Source organism: Synchiropus splendidus, chromosome 1, assembly GCF_027744825.2.
Source record: "Synchiropus splendidus isolate RoL2022-P1 chromosome 1, RoL_Sspl_1.0, whole genome shotgun sequence".
In the NCBI taxonomy this organism is placed as follows: domain Eukaryota; kingdom Metazoa; phylum Chordata; class Actinopteri; order Syngnathiformes; family Callionymidae; genus Synchiropus; species Synchiropus splendidus.
Window position 1 is genome coordinate 4,699,573 of NC_071334.1, and position 14,691 is coordinate 4,714,263.

The window sequence follows — 14,691 nt, forward strand, 5'->3', positions numbered from 1 at the left end:
TTTTAGAATGTCCAATAGTGAGCATGTCTTTGGGCTGTGGGAGGAAACCAGAAAACCCACACAGGTACAGGGAGAACATGCAACTCCACCCAGAAAGGTCCAGAGCTGGTTTCGAACCTTCTTGCAGCAGTGCTAACCAATGTCCCACTGGTCGAAATCACATAAACTTAAAAAGAAAACGGACACATTGCTCATACAAACATGGGGTTGTCCCAAAAAAAAAGAAAAAAGAAACTGTCTTTCATACGATGTTAATGGCGGTGATGGAACTGACTTTAATAGACTGACGTCCATATATCTACCCATCTGCTCATCCGTCTCTCGCTGCTCTCCATCTTAAATAGCCTTTGTCCTTTTTTTCTTTGTCTTAAGCTCCAAATTGCATTTTTATTGAAGGGCCGTATGGATCGCCGGCGCAAAATGTCATCCGTCAAGCTGTCGATGAATCCATCTTTTCATTTAATGATCAGCCTACCTGATATGCATTTCACATGGCTCCAAATACATTTAAAGGGAATCAATGCAAAGCAAATAACGTTAGAAGCCTGCGCCTGACAGAAAAAGGCGACGGTGGTTATTTGTCAAGCGTGTGTTTGTTGAAGACCAGGGCTGTGCTGGGGTGTGGGGGAGGGTGTGGTGGGGGTCACACTTGATGCTGCTGCCGCTACATTCTCCCAGTTGTCTTATCAGACTAAGAGATGGCGAGACACTGAGCAAAAGAGACAGAAAGAAATGAAATGATGGAAGCGGAAAGATAGACAGACAATTAATGGAAAGCGGAGGAAGAGGGGGAAAGGACGGGAGGAATAAGAGAGGGACAGACGGCCGCTCCATGTTGCAGTTTCAGTTAAATACTGATTTCATCATGCAATTGAGGCGGGGAGGGGGTAGGGGGTGGGGGGTGGGGGGGTGTTGAGGGGGGCGGCTACGGCTGTGGCAGCTCTAAAACACATAACTTTTTCGCGAAGTGAAAATCAAATATTAAAAATGACAGGCCTTATAAGTGTGCTGAGTGAGCCGGGGTCACGGAGGGAGGGAGGCGCAGGCGGCTTGTCAGCTACTATCTGTCAGGGTGAATTAGAAACAATCAGGGCCAAGTGAAAGGGAAGGTGATTGTTATTAAGCGACGGGGCCCGGCGAGCGGGTGCCCCAGATGTGGCCGTGCATATCAAAGAACAGGAAGCTGGCAGCTTCATTCGGGAAGCTTGCCGGGGCACGAGCAATGCCACAGGAGGGGAGGAGGAGGGGGGCGTGGAAGAGAGGCTGAGGTCATGATGCACAGTGATGGTCGATCTACGGTTTTAATTCACCCGACACGGTGATTCAAAGTGATGTGTTTCGCTAACAGCAGCATGGTTAGAAGTCGTGATGGGTAGATGAGGCTTCATGAAACAGTGTCTGCTGTAAAATGTTTTGACTCATTCAATGGCACCTCAACATTTCTGAACCAAGAGCGCCAACCCTAACCCTCTGAAAAACAGGACACTGTTTCATCAACCCTGTTTCATGATGCTTCATCGATCCATCACTAGACAAAAGTGGTCAGGTGAAGCAAAAAAAGAAGGTGAACCTCTGAGATTCTCAGCCTCATTTTTTCATAGATCAAAAACACAGGTGTATATTTCAATATAAGGTGAGAACTGATCCCTTCAAACTGTGTGTGAATGGGGCTCAGCACTTCCCGGTCACGTACGGACATCAGACAAGGCCGGCTCAGACGCGTGGAGGGGAGCGACAGGGGACATGTTGGATGAAGAATCTGGTGAGACCATATGAGATTCTGTAAGGGAGAATGTGCGCTAGCAGTGCGCGTTCACCCGATGGGTTCAGGTGGAGCAAGCTGACATCCAAGAGCAAGTTTCCGAGCTCAGGTCTCGGCATCACAGGTGTCGTAGCGGCAGAGGGATTATGGGCCAGGAGGGCGTGAACTCATGAGGATGGAGAAAAGAACCCTGACTGTTGGAAGTTCCTTCATTGATCTTTTCCTCTCTCCAGCGAGAGTCGCTTTCCTGCGAGTAACCAGGGCCCCAGACGCACACTGACAGACCTCATTCTGCCTGCTCCATGCCAGATCACCTCCCACGCCCTCTAATCTCCCAGGAAAGACATCAACTCCCACTGAAGCAGGAGAGGAGCGAGCAGGCGAAGAGGCGGCTGCCAGTCGACGCTGCAGCTCCGCAGCACAGATTCTGCGCCGCTGCTTTAAGTGATTGAGATTTACTTTTAAGAGTATATTAGGAGAAGGCAGGAGTCAAGTGCCTCTTAATAGTTTCACTTAACACAGTTACGTGAAATCAATGGCAGGAAGAGTTTGAGGAAGCTTGTTAAGATATTTTCTTTCATATAGAGCCTCCGCCTGTGAGAGCGCCAGGCTTTGATTTCTATTTACTTTGTAGTCAAGGATATCAGGAGAAATGATCCCTCCTCTTAAGAGTGGCTGAACATCCAGTAGGTTGGAATGAAGCATGCTTGTCACTCTCCCTCTCTCTCTCTCTCTCTGTCTCTTTCTCCGTCTCTCCTTGTCGTCTTTATCGTGGTGATCAGTCGAACACGAGCAGTACATGATCCGTCTCTGGTTCCCACCTCCGAGGATCTTTTTTTTCCCTCCGTCTCCAATGCAGTGGAGGTTATGGTGTTAAACACAGAGCTGCTAAACGTTCCCCAAGGTAATAACAGTCAGTATATATATTGCCGCTGCGCCGTGCGCGCGCCCGGGAACTTTCTATGGAAGGAACGGTGACGAGACACAAGGAGGAAGAAGGAGACTGAGTAAAGGAAGGTTTCACTAAGAATTTAAGGCAGAAAATGTTACATGTTTTCTAGCGATTGTTATAGCAAAATGATGAGGGGTAATACAGTGGAAAATTAACGACAATAATAATAATAATAATAACAATAATAGTTAAGGATCCACCAATACCAGTTCTTTTCCAAAATCATAAATAATAGCATACTTGCATTTGAATTCTTACTGATACCGACAGTGTACTTACGCCATTACACACAAAACTGACATTCTTTAATATGTAGAGACAGTGTATATATACCAGTATCTGGTATTGGTCCGATACCGGGCTCGAGCACTGATGGAATAGCCACCGATACCGCAAAAACACATTATGGCAATGCGTAGTTTTTGAATGTTCATGACAGTTTTGTAAAATTCGGATTAGTATTGCAGTGAATATATATATATATATATATATATATATATATATATATATATATATAAAGCGAAAGCTAACTTTCTTCAGTTGGGAGTGTTTCTGCTGTTGTGCTGCTGCAGGAACAACGCAAAAGTCTCAACTCCAGTTACTGTTCAAACTGGGACAGCATGAAAGGTTTGCTCAGTATTTGTGTCAGAAATGACAGCTGGTATTTAAACTCGGAAACGCCACATTTGTTATCATCATCGTACGATTCACTGGTCCGTATTTGTCCATTTGTTTTGGCTTCTCTTGAAGTTTAAATGTGCATGTTCTGCAGACAACAGACGGGTGATGTTACTGAACTTCAGGAGAAACACTATCTTAGACCCTGACTGGCAACGTTTCGTGCACCTTTAGGGCAAAGCATCTCGATTTCTATATACAAAAGAATGTATGGATACCGTTGTATGCTAGCTGAGGTGCCAGGCACAATTCTTTCAAAAGTGAAAACTAGAAAAAGTAATAAAATCATTTCACTGAACCCCGTATTTTTTATTATTACTTAATATACTCAAATCACAATGTGGAAAACTGCTGAATTCCATCACTGCGATAATTTATTGAAGAAGTTCTCAAAGTGGGGACAGCAGGAGATGCAAAGGAAAAACAAGTCCATAATAAACATCATATTCATTTATTAAAATTAAAAATACTTGAACTTGAATCAATAAGTAAAGTATGTTCTTTGGTGTCAAGACCTGCATGATTTCAACAGGCCTGGATTTGTACATTTCTGTGGTTATGTTCCACCAGCCAGAAGCTATAGGGGGTCGCCAGTCGGTGGCCCTGTTATTTTGGGGGCCCCAGGATGAAAAGTTTGGCCCCCTTTGATATATTCCCTCTAATGACTCATGTCAAGCGCTGCTTTTTGCTCATGTAATGCCGTTAAAAGTTGTTTTTTATCGGCGCTGGACGCAGGTTCGGTCAAGAAACTCCGGCATCGTGTCTCCAATCCGATGCAGGATAACAGGTCGTTGCAGATTAGCAGGATTATGAATTCATTATCATCTTTATCCACAGTCGAGGGTCATGGTAGGGTCACTACCTACGAGAAGTATCTAAGCTCATTACGGAAAGAGAAATGATCCTGGCATCAGATCCATCTGAGGGACACTTTAGGAACAGTTTAACAGATCGCCGTGTTTTTAACGTCAAAATCCCAAAAGAAATTGTCATATCACAAAGACCAAATGACAGGAACGGAAACCCAGCTAGAGCTGATATGTGTGTCCAGTCAAAGCTCAGAAACATTGCAGAAGAGTGGAGTTGCTCTGAGGCAGGCAAAGACACACAAGAGTGAAGTGCTGGGTACGTTTAATAGTAATGCTAAACGTGAATACGCTTCCATCACAAAAGAAGTTGGGAAAAAGATAGCATTGCTAGTACATTGCTGTACATTTTATAAGGATTTTTTTTTTTTTTGAATGATGTGCGACCTATGACCATAAAACCTATGGCAACAACATATGAAACACATTTGACAACATTGTTCAAATCGCAGTGTAGTTCTTAGAGTAACTGAACTATTAAGCGACAGAGCGGTTAAATGCAAATATCTATACATTTGAGCACAGCTGCGATACTGAAATGTGAAATAGGCAACTTCCGAACATTCGAATAAAACCGTGTTGTTTCCTTTTGTTCAAATATATCTGCGAGGAAGTCGCAGTGGGAGGAGCTACACATTTCACAACAATAGTTGTGAGTATTCTGTCAACATCTGCTCAACATTGAAACATTAGCTGGGTGCCTCTCTCATGCATATGCTGAGACTTGGAGCCAGACGGAAAGTAAGTGGCCACGAAGGAGGGATGTATCTGGTGTTGGTATGATGACCAGCAGCCGGGTCTACGGGACGCTTTTCGCCCTGCTGCAACCAGAGCGGCCATAAAACCCACATGGCCTTCCCCCAACTTACAATTTTATTTTATTTTTTTCAGTACTATGAATAAATTGAGTCCGTCCCGGACATGAAAATGTCAAATACTTAAAATACACCTAGGCTAAATAGCATATTAATTTTTAATGCCGGCTCATCCTATGCTGCTATTCTCATATCAGGCCTGTCTGCCAACAGCTGTTGCTGGCTCTCCGGCTGGGAATTTATCATCCATCCAGATAAAGGAGGGGAACTTTTAAAAAAAAAAAAGGAGAGAAATTGGAGACATTGTTCAGCAGGGGAGGGACAGATCAGTGTTTTCATGGATCCCTACCTCACATTTATGGCTCCAACTTTTTTTCTTTTCGCTTATTTTGATATACGAGTGGAATTCAATTACACTAATGCCAAACATAAATTGTTCCAGATTCTTCCCCTTTCTTTTTTTCCCTTCCTTCTTCCACCTCTCTTGTGGGCGGCGTGAAGCGTCTCATACATAAAACCTGAAACAAGTGGCGAAGTGGTGACATTGACTCCGGAGGTAGTGACATTGGAGAGAGGGAAGCAGAGCGAGGCGAAACACACTCAAGCAACGCGCCTGTGTGTGGGTGTTGAATGCCACCCATGTGTGTTTTTAGGTGGCATGTGGCGGATGATTATCATAGATTATCACAATCCAGATTGTTACAAGTTCAGTCTGCGTACATAGCCGCAGTGTACTGTAGCGGTGTGTGCGCGCGCGCCTGTGTGCGTGAGCGTGCGTGCGGTTTAAGACAGGGCCTGTGGGGATAAGACTAAATGGTGAGTGAATGACGAACAGTTGGCGGGCTTGAGACTATGTGTGCTTTTATTTGTGTGTGCGTGTTCCTTTATTTGCACAGATCTGGAAGTAAGCACCGTAGTCTGTGTTCACATGGCAAGTCACGGTGTTAAATTTTGGCTCAGATTGGATTGGGGACATTTACTAAGCTATTATATTATCACATCTGTCCAGCAAATATGCACATATGGTCATCAACCACACCACCAACAACAACACTCCGGCGTCCCACAACATCACAGCTATATCATTACACGTCTTAGATCCACTGAAAAAAAAAAAAAAAAACCTTACAAGTAAATCGCAACGGCGACAACTCTGTGTAGCCCAGTTGAGCAAGACCTGCCTTCAGTCCCACTCATTGATCGCTGCATGTGCCACTCACAAATCACACTCACATTCTTCTACGAAAGATGGATTTTTCATGATAAATCCTAACTTCTCATTGTTAAGGACACAGTGTGTATGAGTTACCAAGGCCGAAAAGGAGAGTAACAAGTGGGGAAGTGGTGACATTTCGCCACTTCGAAATGTGGCGAAATTGATGATGGGTTCACTGAAACTACCAACGCAACTAGAAAGACGAGACACTGATTCATATTGCCGAAACGTTTTCCAGGCAATGTCGTCCAACCTCCTGGACCACGTGGTGCACTGGTCTAAGACAAGCTGAAAAGACTGGGCTGAAAAACAGGGCTGTTCCGATCCGATATCAATATCGGTAATATCGATCGGGACACCCCTAGCCAAAAATCGGATTTTATCGGACTGCATCTAAAATCTCCGATAAGGAGTTTATTTTACGCTCCAGCACTTCTTGACATTATCCACAAAATATCAGAGGCAATATGAAGAAGCTATAAAACCTCATACTGCTGTCGGAGTTTAGCCGAAGCTGAGGACTAGCCAGGAGCTACTAACTAGTGCAGGAGCAGCGCGGCAATATGTACCCGAAACTTGGACAACAACGTTGCCGCAGAGTGCAACGCTTGTTTATTTTTAATATATTTTTATTCAAGTAACCATTTGGTTCATATGAAACCAGTCGGTTTTTCCCAATACCTACTGTTGCTGACTATTGTTCTTGGTTTGAGTGGCAACACAAACTACAAAACAGGTCCTAAAAGTATGTCTGATTCATGCTCATATCGGAACAATATCGGCCAATACTCAAAGCTGCACTGTCACTATCATACTGGAAGTGGAAAAGTCGTATCGGGACATCAGATCCAAAAACAGACCCAAGAAAAAGAATCTGATCTGGTGATAATACACACCAATTGGGAAGGCAAGTGGTTACGATAAACATTGGTAGGTGTCAAACTTTGGAGAGACGGACGAAGAAAGCCACAACAACAAATTTTCTTAAACTGAAAATGTTGAATGTGGCATGCAAGTTAGATTCAAGCCTGCAGGGCAGGGACATTATACTGTATATAAGAATATATGTATCTAGTACCGGTACCTACATATATACATGATATGACAAGAGACACCACGCCCTGAAGGTGGCCAAGCTGTTTGAAGACAAAGTTAAAGTGAAGCTCACCTTAACACACCAACAGCATACTGGAGTGCAACTCCTGTCTGTTCGGATCAAGTGGCCTCTCGCTGTCACTCCTGACTGTCTGCGGCTTCCGGGAGCGACCACCTGGATAGACCGGCAGAGAAGGGAAGAAATTAGATGCAGAGCTTGTGATGAAATATAGACCAGTAGGAGAGGATGGCTGGGGATGTACGGACCGGGTATCACGATAAAAAAATCCAACAATTCCAGCCAGAAACACTGCAAACAGCAGAGGTCAAGGGAACGCTGCGGGAAAAAAAAGGTTAAAGATGAAATCAAAGCCGGCGCTTTGCGGTGCCCTGAGGCACGGCTGGAAATCTATCCCTCCAAGGCAAGGCCACCTCTGACGCGAGGCCGACAAGAAGCTAAATACTGCACGCCACACGGGGATCTTTCATTTTCAACCGATCAATACGGGCTTACAGTATATTTATCAGGGCCTCTGAGCAGCTGCCACGTCTGACAACCTCCACTTCATTTTCACACTCTTTCCTCCTCCTTCCTCCTCCTAGCAGGCTAAATCAAGGTCTGACAACAATGAGATCCGAAGATGAGATCCACCCCTCCCATGTCGCTGTGTAGCTGCTGACACGACCACACCCATCGAGAGATGTATATATAAATGCCCCCCATAAATACTATAATTGTACCTCACAAGGGGGCTTTACCTCAAGACACTGACAGAGCACTGCTCCGAAGCAATGGTTACAACAGTCTTCCAACGTCATCACGGCTTTATCAACGTGTATCGTACTTTTTTGTCAAGGTACATCAGTAGCAATCCCTGTGTACTCTCTGTCTCACAGTAGCGCCATTCAGCGAAATTACTCTTATCAATCGATCAAATGATTTTTAATGTATATACCGGGGTTGGACAAAATAATGGAAACACCTGAAAGCTTTTTTAGCTTTCAGATGTTTCCATTATTTTGTCCAACCCCTGTATAACACATAGTAAAGAGATGGCGTGGAAAGCTGCAGAAGGCATTCAGCATTCAATGCATTGATGATCTGCAAGTACTTTTGTGCTCCATTTCCACGAGAATTAAGTTGACAAAAACTTTGCACCGCCCCTTTAAAAGTCACCTCAAATCTCTGCAATAGTTTCATCAATAGTAGCTGAAAAACTGAAGAGTGTTGGCGAGTGGATCAAGACTTCCTGTCTGATAAAGAATATTGTTATTATTATTATAACACACCTATTTTAAAAAAGTACAATCTAAGAATGATTTTGACTCTATGCCTAAATATGAATATTTAAAAACCTTTGAGAGACTTTCACAACACAAAACACACATATATATATATATATATATATATATAAGTAAATGAAGTATATTCTCCTCATAACTGATTTGTCAATGATCTTCTCTCAAAAGCTTAGACTACTTTATTTATTTTTATTATTATTACTACTTTATTATAACTACTTAACTAGTAGTAAGTGTGATGTGTGTGAGATGAAATATATACATCATCTCAATTTGGATTATGGCTTCCCCTGATTTATATATATATATATATATATATATATATATATATATATATATATATATATATATATATATATATATATATATATATATATATATATATATATATGTGTATATGTATATATGTATATATATACATATACATTATGATTTTGTCAAATGGGCTCCTTCTTCCCTGAAAATGCAATAGCACATTGCTCATGCAGTATAATGAGAAGCAGAAGACTGGGTTTAGACGGAGAGTTAAAATAAGGGTCTGTCTAATCATCTGCACAACAATATTTGCTGTGAGGCATCTAAATAGATTATCGCGCGTCCATCTGTGTCATCATTGATTTATAAGGCATTAAGCTGCTCGGGGAAGCAGCCCAGGCTCGGTTCTCTCTGCCGTTCTACGGGCTCCGTGGCCAAACCGGGACTGGTCGTCTAACCTCTCCGTTACTCGCAAGCTAGCCAAACTGAGGAGGGGGTGGGGGGTTGAGGGGGGGGAGGTGGAGTTGCTTTTTTGTTGCTGCTATAAAGGAGGAAGTATGAATCTAAATTTTCTGCTTCTTTTTTGGTTTGGTAATACAAAGAGACGGGGAGGCAGGGAGGAAGTACAGCAAAAAAAATACACAGAGAGAGAAACAAATAGCACACATACACACACACGGGGGGGAAAAAGGGACATCATTAACATATGAATGTTATATGCAAATTGTAGGGAGAGAGCAGATGTTGTTGCATTTAATTGACCTATATGTGAATTGGATCCAAACCATTCAGTGTGTTTTCTGGGCCCTCTGAGTACAGTTCTGACTGGGTTTCTAGTAGCACTCCATGCACAGGCGGCGGGCCGCGTTGGCCTTACTGCTGTTCTCGCAGACACAGAGGAATCATGTTGGATGAAGGCAGTGCATGCCTTTTCATGAAAAAAAAAACAAAGAAATAGAAGAGAAATAAATATTTTTTCAGGCCTTTTGTGAACAGACAATTTCACAACACAGTATTACACATTACACAAACGGAAACCGATACAGGGCCACTTGGTGGCCTAGTGGTTAGCAAGAAGGCTGCTGGTTTGATTCCTGCGTCGCTAGCTTCTGCATGGAGTTTCCATGTTCTCCGGTTTCCTCCCCCAAAGACATTGTCAGTAGGTAAATTGGCCTCTCCGATGGGATCGGCTCCACCACTCTCCGCAACCCTGACCAGGACTAAGTGGTGGTGAACTGAAACAGATACAAACTTGAAAGGCACTGGGACAGCACATACCTCCACAGAGCCATTCAGTCAGATTCACATTACTCCATTATTTTGGTTACAGATCTCATTGACGGACATTTATTTTATCAATATATTTTCCATTAAATACTCCAAGTGTAGTGATCTCCACTGGAGAGCAGACAACAGCTCCTACAAGACACATGACTGACATGAACAAAGGGCCACACAGCCACTGAGAAAGCCTTCAAAATGCATGTAAATCTGCACTTTGTCACTACTTTCACATGAAAGTCATTGGACACAGTGTTTCAAAATGTCAAACAATGTCCGATTGAACATGAAGGATAGACCACCACCAAAATCAAATCACTTCTGAACAAGTCCTTCTGCATATACAACCACACCGAGTGTTTGAATTAGTTCTCATCTGAAATTCTTGCATGGAAATTTGCTTCTTTTATAGGATTAGATCTTGACTACAACTTTGATTGACAGTCAAATTCAAAGTGTCACATCTGAGACATCGGCTTAAGCGACTCGTCTTCCCTTTAAACTCCATTGAAATGCAGATCATCCTGCTCTGACCTTTCCATGGGTCAGGATATTAACACAGTAACCTCAACACGGAAGACAGAAAAAGAAAAAAAAAAAGCATGCGCGCACTAACTTCACTTCTCAATGACATTTTTGCTTTCTCTGGCTCCCTCTCCCACAATGTGACACCACAACCTTTTCTGAAATAAAACACTAATGGCGGGGTTCGGCCTGGTGCCAGGGCCCCGGATACAAAGTGATTTCTAATGTCTGAATATGTTTAACCTTATGAAACCAGACACTAACTTTTATTCTGCAGGTAGACGGCAAGACAGGGAAGGGGAGAGGCAGAGACAGACGAGGCAAAGTCACGCGTTTTACACCTCCATGTTTGCATGGGTGAGCCATGAAAAACACAGATGCTATTTTCATCTGGGCCTCTGCTTTTCTTTTGCTTCTCCCCTTCTCTAATCCACCCCCTCGGCAACACACACACCACTTCTGGGGAATGTCATTAAATTGTATTAAATAGCCTTTTGTCCAGAGAGGAAAGACCACCCGATATATGATAATACATTAAGGCCCCAATGAAGCAGCCACTGAGCCGAAACAAGTGCACTGTCCTTCCGTGAGAGTGCATGTTTGTGCCGGTGTGCCTTGGAAAATTCAACCAACTATATGTTTCTGTCTCAAAAAAGTTTTTGTTTTCAACGTAACGTGGCGTAGTCTCCACATTCTCACTCCCAAGGCATTATATATTGATGTTTGCAAACGTTACAAATGTTGGTTTTCAGTTGTGGCATGTTTGGCATGTAGCATATCCTGTCCGTAGGCACCAAGGTCGGGATTAATGGAGTCTGGGGAAAGGGTTTCCCATGGGATGGCCGTCATTTCACTCCACATAGAGATGCAGAGACAGAGAGCTTTCTATTGCCTCCCCCTATACGTGTTCCAACCACCCAACACAGAACTTCACACGGGGAAATAAAACCTTTTTAACAACTATTAGAAAACATGGGACGCAGATGGCTGACTTCTGCGTCAGTCCACTTTCCCACCTTCAATACATGGGGTGACATTTTATGGACATATATCTCATACGACACAAGAGGAATTATTACATTTCGATGGTGTAGTGAAGCATCTTCTGAATTTAAGAAACTTTTAAAGGAATTACCATACAAAATAAATATAATAACAATTTTAAAAAATACTTTTTTTTTATAAAAATAAAAGCTATCACAAAATGTAGCTTTGTAAAACACAACATACTATTGAATCACCACAGTAATTTTCCTTTATTCAAACTGTACAGGCTATATGAACTGTTTTTTATTGTTTTTGTTCATTCAAAATTGTTGATGATCCTGAGATCTGTTTGTCACAGCAGTATCTCGCCATTCCACCCGTGTAGATGATGATGATGATAATTATTGTATATATATTTTTTTATTTATTCTTCCTCTGTGCTTTTTTATTTAATCCAACTTGTCGAATCACAGTAAATAACTTGTGATTTTTATTCAGGAAAAAAGACGGAAAGAAGAAGACTGTTCTAGAAAGTAGACAGAGCTAAAGATGGCTCTGTAGCAAAAGGAATATGAACTGGTGAACGTTATCATACACTATACTGAAAAGGATCTAGAATCTAGGAAGATGTGGAAAAACAGGGAGAGAGTGTTGAGAAGGAGAAAAGTTTAAAAGGAACAACTGCTGAAGAGAAAGATGGGACAATATATTTCATGAGCTGACTCCAGGAACGGACCCCAACATGTGGAAAGTATGGGACATTAAAAATAACACAAACTGAAAGCAAGATTCAAGCATGTACAAGACAAAATAACAGCGCAGTGTAGCGGTCGGACTATTGAGTAACGGCATCATGATGGTGATTACTGATGGGTGGACCGACTACCGTTGCCGTGCCCATGAGACAGTCGGCAGGAATGTCAGGATGGAAGCAGAGGACAAGAAGCAGAGTGCAGAAGGAGGCAGGACGTGCCTTTGCATGTGGCCTCAGAACAAACCAATAGAAACGCAGCCAATAAATGAGTCCGTTCTGGCCGTGCGTTGCTGCATCCTACATGTGACAATTGGGTCTTCCGCAAGCAAAAGTCAAGGACCCGCCTGCACGACACACATATCCCAGAGGATTACCATCAAAATTAACACTTAAAATCCCTGCGTGCTGTTGACAGCACTCCTGCTTCGGCTGCCTCACAATCAATTCCTCTTAGGAATCTGATTAGATTCCATGACGCCTATTATCGCAGCCATGTCTTCCTCCGCCTGCCTTCGCCCCTCCACTCAGGCACAGCCAGGCGGCCATGGCTGTTTGTTTAAACAGAATTACGTGGAGAAAAAATAGATCTATAGGTGTGGCGTGTCTTCTGACAGACGATGCCTTGCTCTTTGTCCTGATGTTTATCGTGTCATTTGGCACCTCAGACATGTTGATATTCAATCTTTTGTGAGTCACGGCGGCTCCGGCTCTCTTGAACACACTGGCGGTCGACCACAGACGAGCCGGGCCTCCATATTTTCCTTCCTTTCAACAGGAATGAGTGTTAAACCCCAGCCCTGACGTGGCCCTGCCACCGATTATTTATAATCACGTGGTCCTTTTTATGTATCTGGACCTCTTTACTGCTCTGCTCTTCACAATGAACTCCACCACATCTCATCCATCTTCCAGCAAAACAGCCGTCACCGACGCTGTATGTTTACAAAAAAAAAAAAAAAGAAGAAGAAGAAGAAGAAATCTCAAAGATCTCACGAAGCTGTCGCAGTGAAATATTTGTCAATAGCACGTTCTGCTCAAGCACGTTGCACAAGTGTGTAGCGCACATTGGGTGGCTTCGCTAAGGCTCTTGATTGTTTAGACAAATGGCATTTCATCGCATCCAGATGTCTTTAAGCCGCTTCAGCCATTATTGCTGCGCTCCAAGACGAGCGCTGGATGTATACAAAGACCTCATCTGGGTCAGCGTGTTGTGGGGTATCATCTGTGATTTTAAAAAGTGGCCACACCAGATCTCCTTCAAAGACAGCGCTGGTGATGGCAGCCATTACACACACGCACACGTATTTATACCCACAATGCCTTGTTATCATCGAGTGAGTGTGTTTATTCATGCATGTATTTATTTTTCACAAAACAATTTGACAAGGTCAACGACAGTGGGGGGCGCTAATACGCATAAAAGGCGCTGCCCAAAAAGTTTCAAATTTGGTTGTACAACTGATAAAAAATACACCGTTGTCTAAGTATTTTTCCACAAACACAAAAGTTGTTAGTTGCCTATAGGAATATCAGTGCAAATGCATGATGTTTATTGGACACGAGGGTTTTTGGAGAATCTGTGAGACGATCCGCAGCTATAAGTTAGACATCTGCCTGCATGAGTCAGTCTATGAGAAGATTCCAGAAAAAAAAAAAAGTTGAAAGCTGAAAATTCCCTGGCAAACAGAATGTCTCAATTACAATCATCATTTTTCATTTGGTCAAAAGAAAAAACGTTTGTTCCTTTTCCATGCCGAGCAAATGTACAGTCATTTCCATGCTGCATACATTATCGGCATGAAATTGATGTTGAAAAAAGAGATGAAATCTCACATGATCCATCGTATTTAAACAAAGTGGAAACATCAAAACAAGTGTATAACACTACGCAGCATGGAGGTCGACAGGAACATGACGGTTTTCTGCATGTTTTTGGGGGGAAAAACCCCAAAATAAAACCTCATAATGACTGAAGTCCATTGTTCACGGAACTCAAGTCGTACACCCAGGGCGGACATATGAAGAGACACAGGAAATTGGAGAGAGATTTACTTCCCATGACTAAAAACTAGCATTGTTATTGTCAACAATTCAGTCAATGTCAAAACTGTTCCGTTACCTGCACTTTTTTTTTTCCTGTTTTGGGGAAAACGTCTTCATACCAATGTATTAAAAACCCTGTATTGACCTGTTGTAATGTGTT

General features: G+C 42.8%; 1 protein-coding gene across 2 annotated transcripts in view; it reads right to left on the minus strand.

Annotated features, from left to right (window-relative positions):
- Positions 1-14,691, minus strand: part of znf536 (zinc finger protein 536) — a 209,773-nt gene that overhangs the window by 122,199 nt on the left and 72,883 nt on the right. For both annotated transcript variants that reach the window (XM_053882289.1, XM_053882298.1), the window contains exon 4: positions 7,458-7,559. The gene's annotated coding sequence lies outside the window, so the exon portion shown is untranslated. The remainder of the gene's footprint in view (positions 1-7,457; positions 7,560-14,691) is intronic.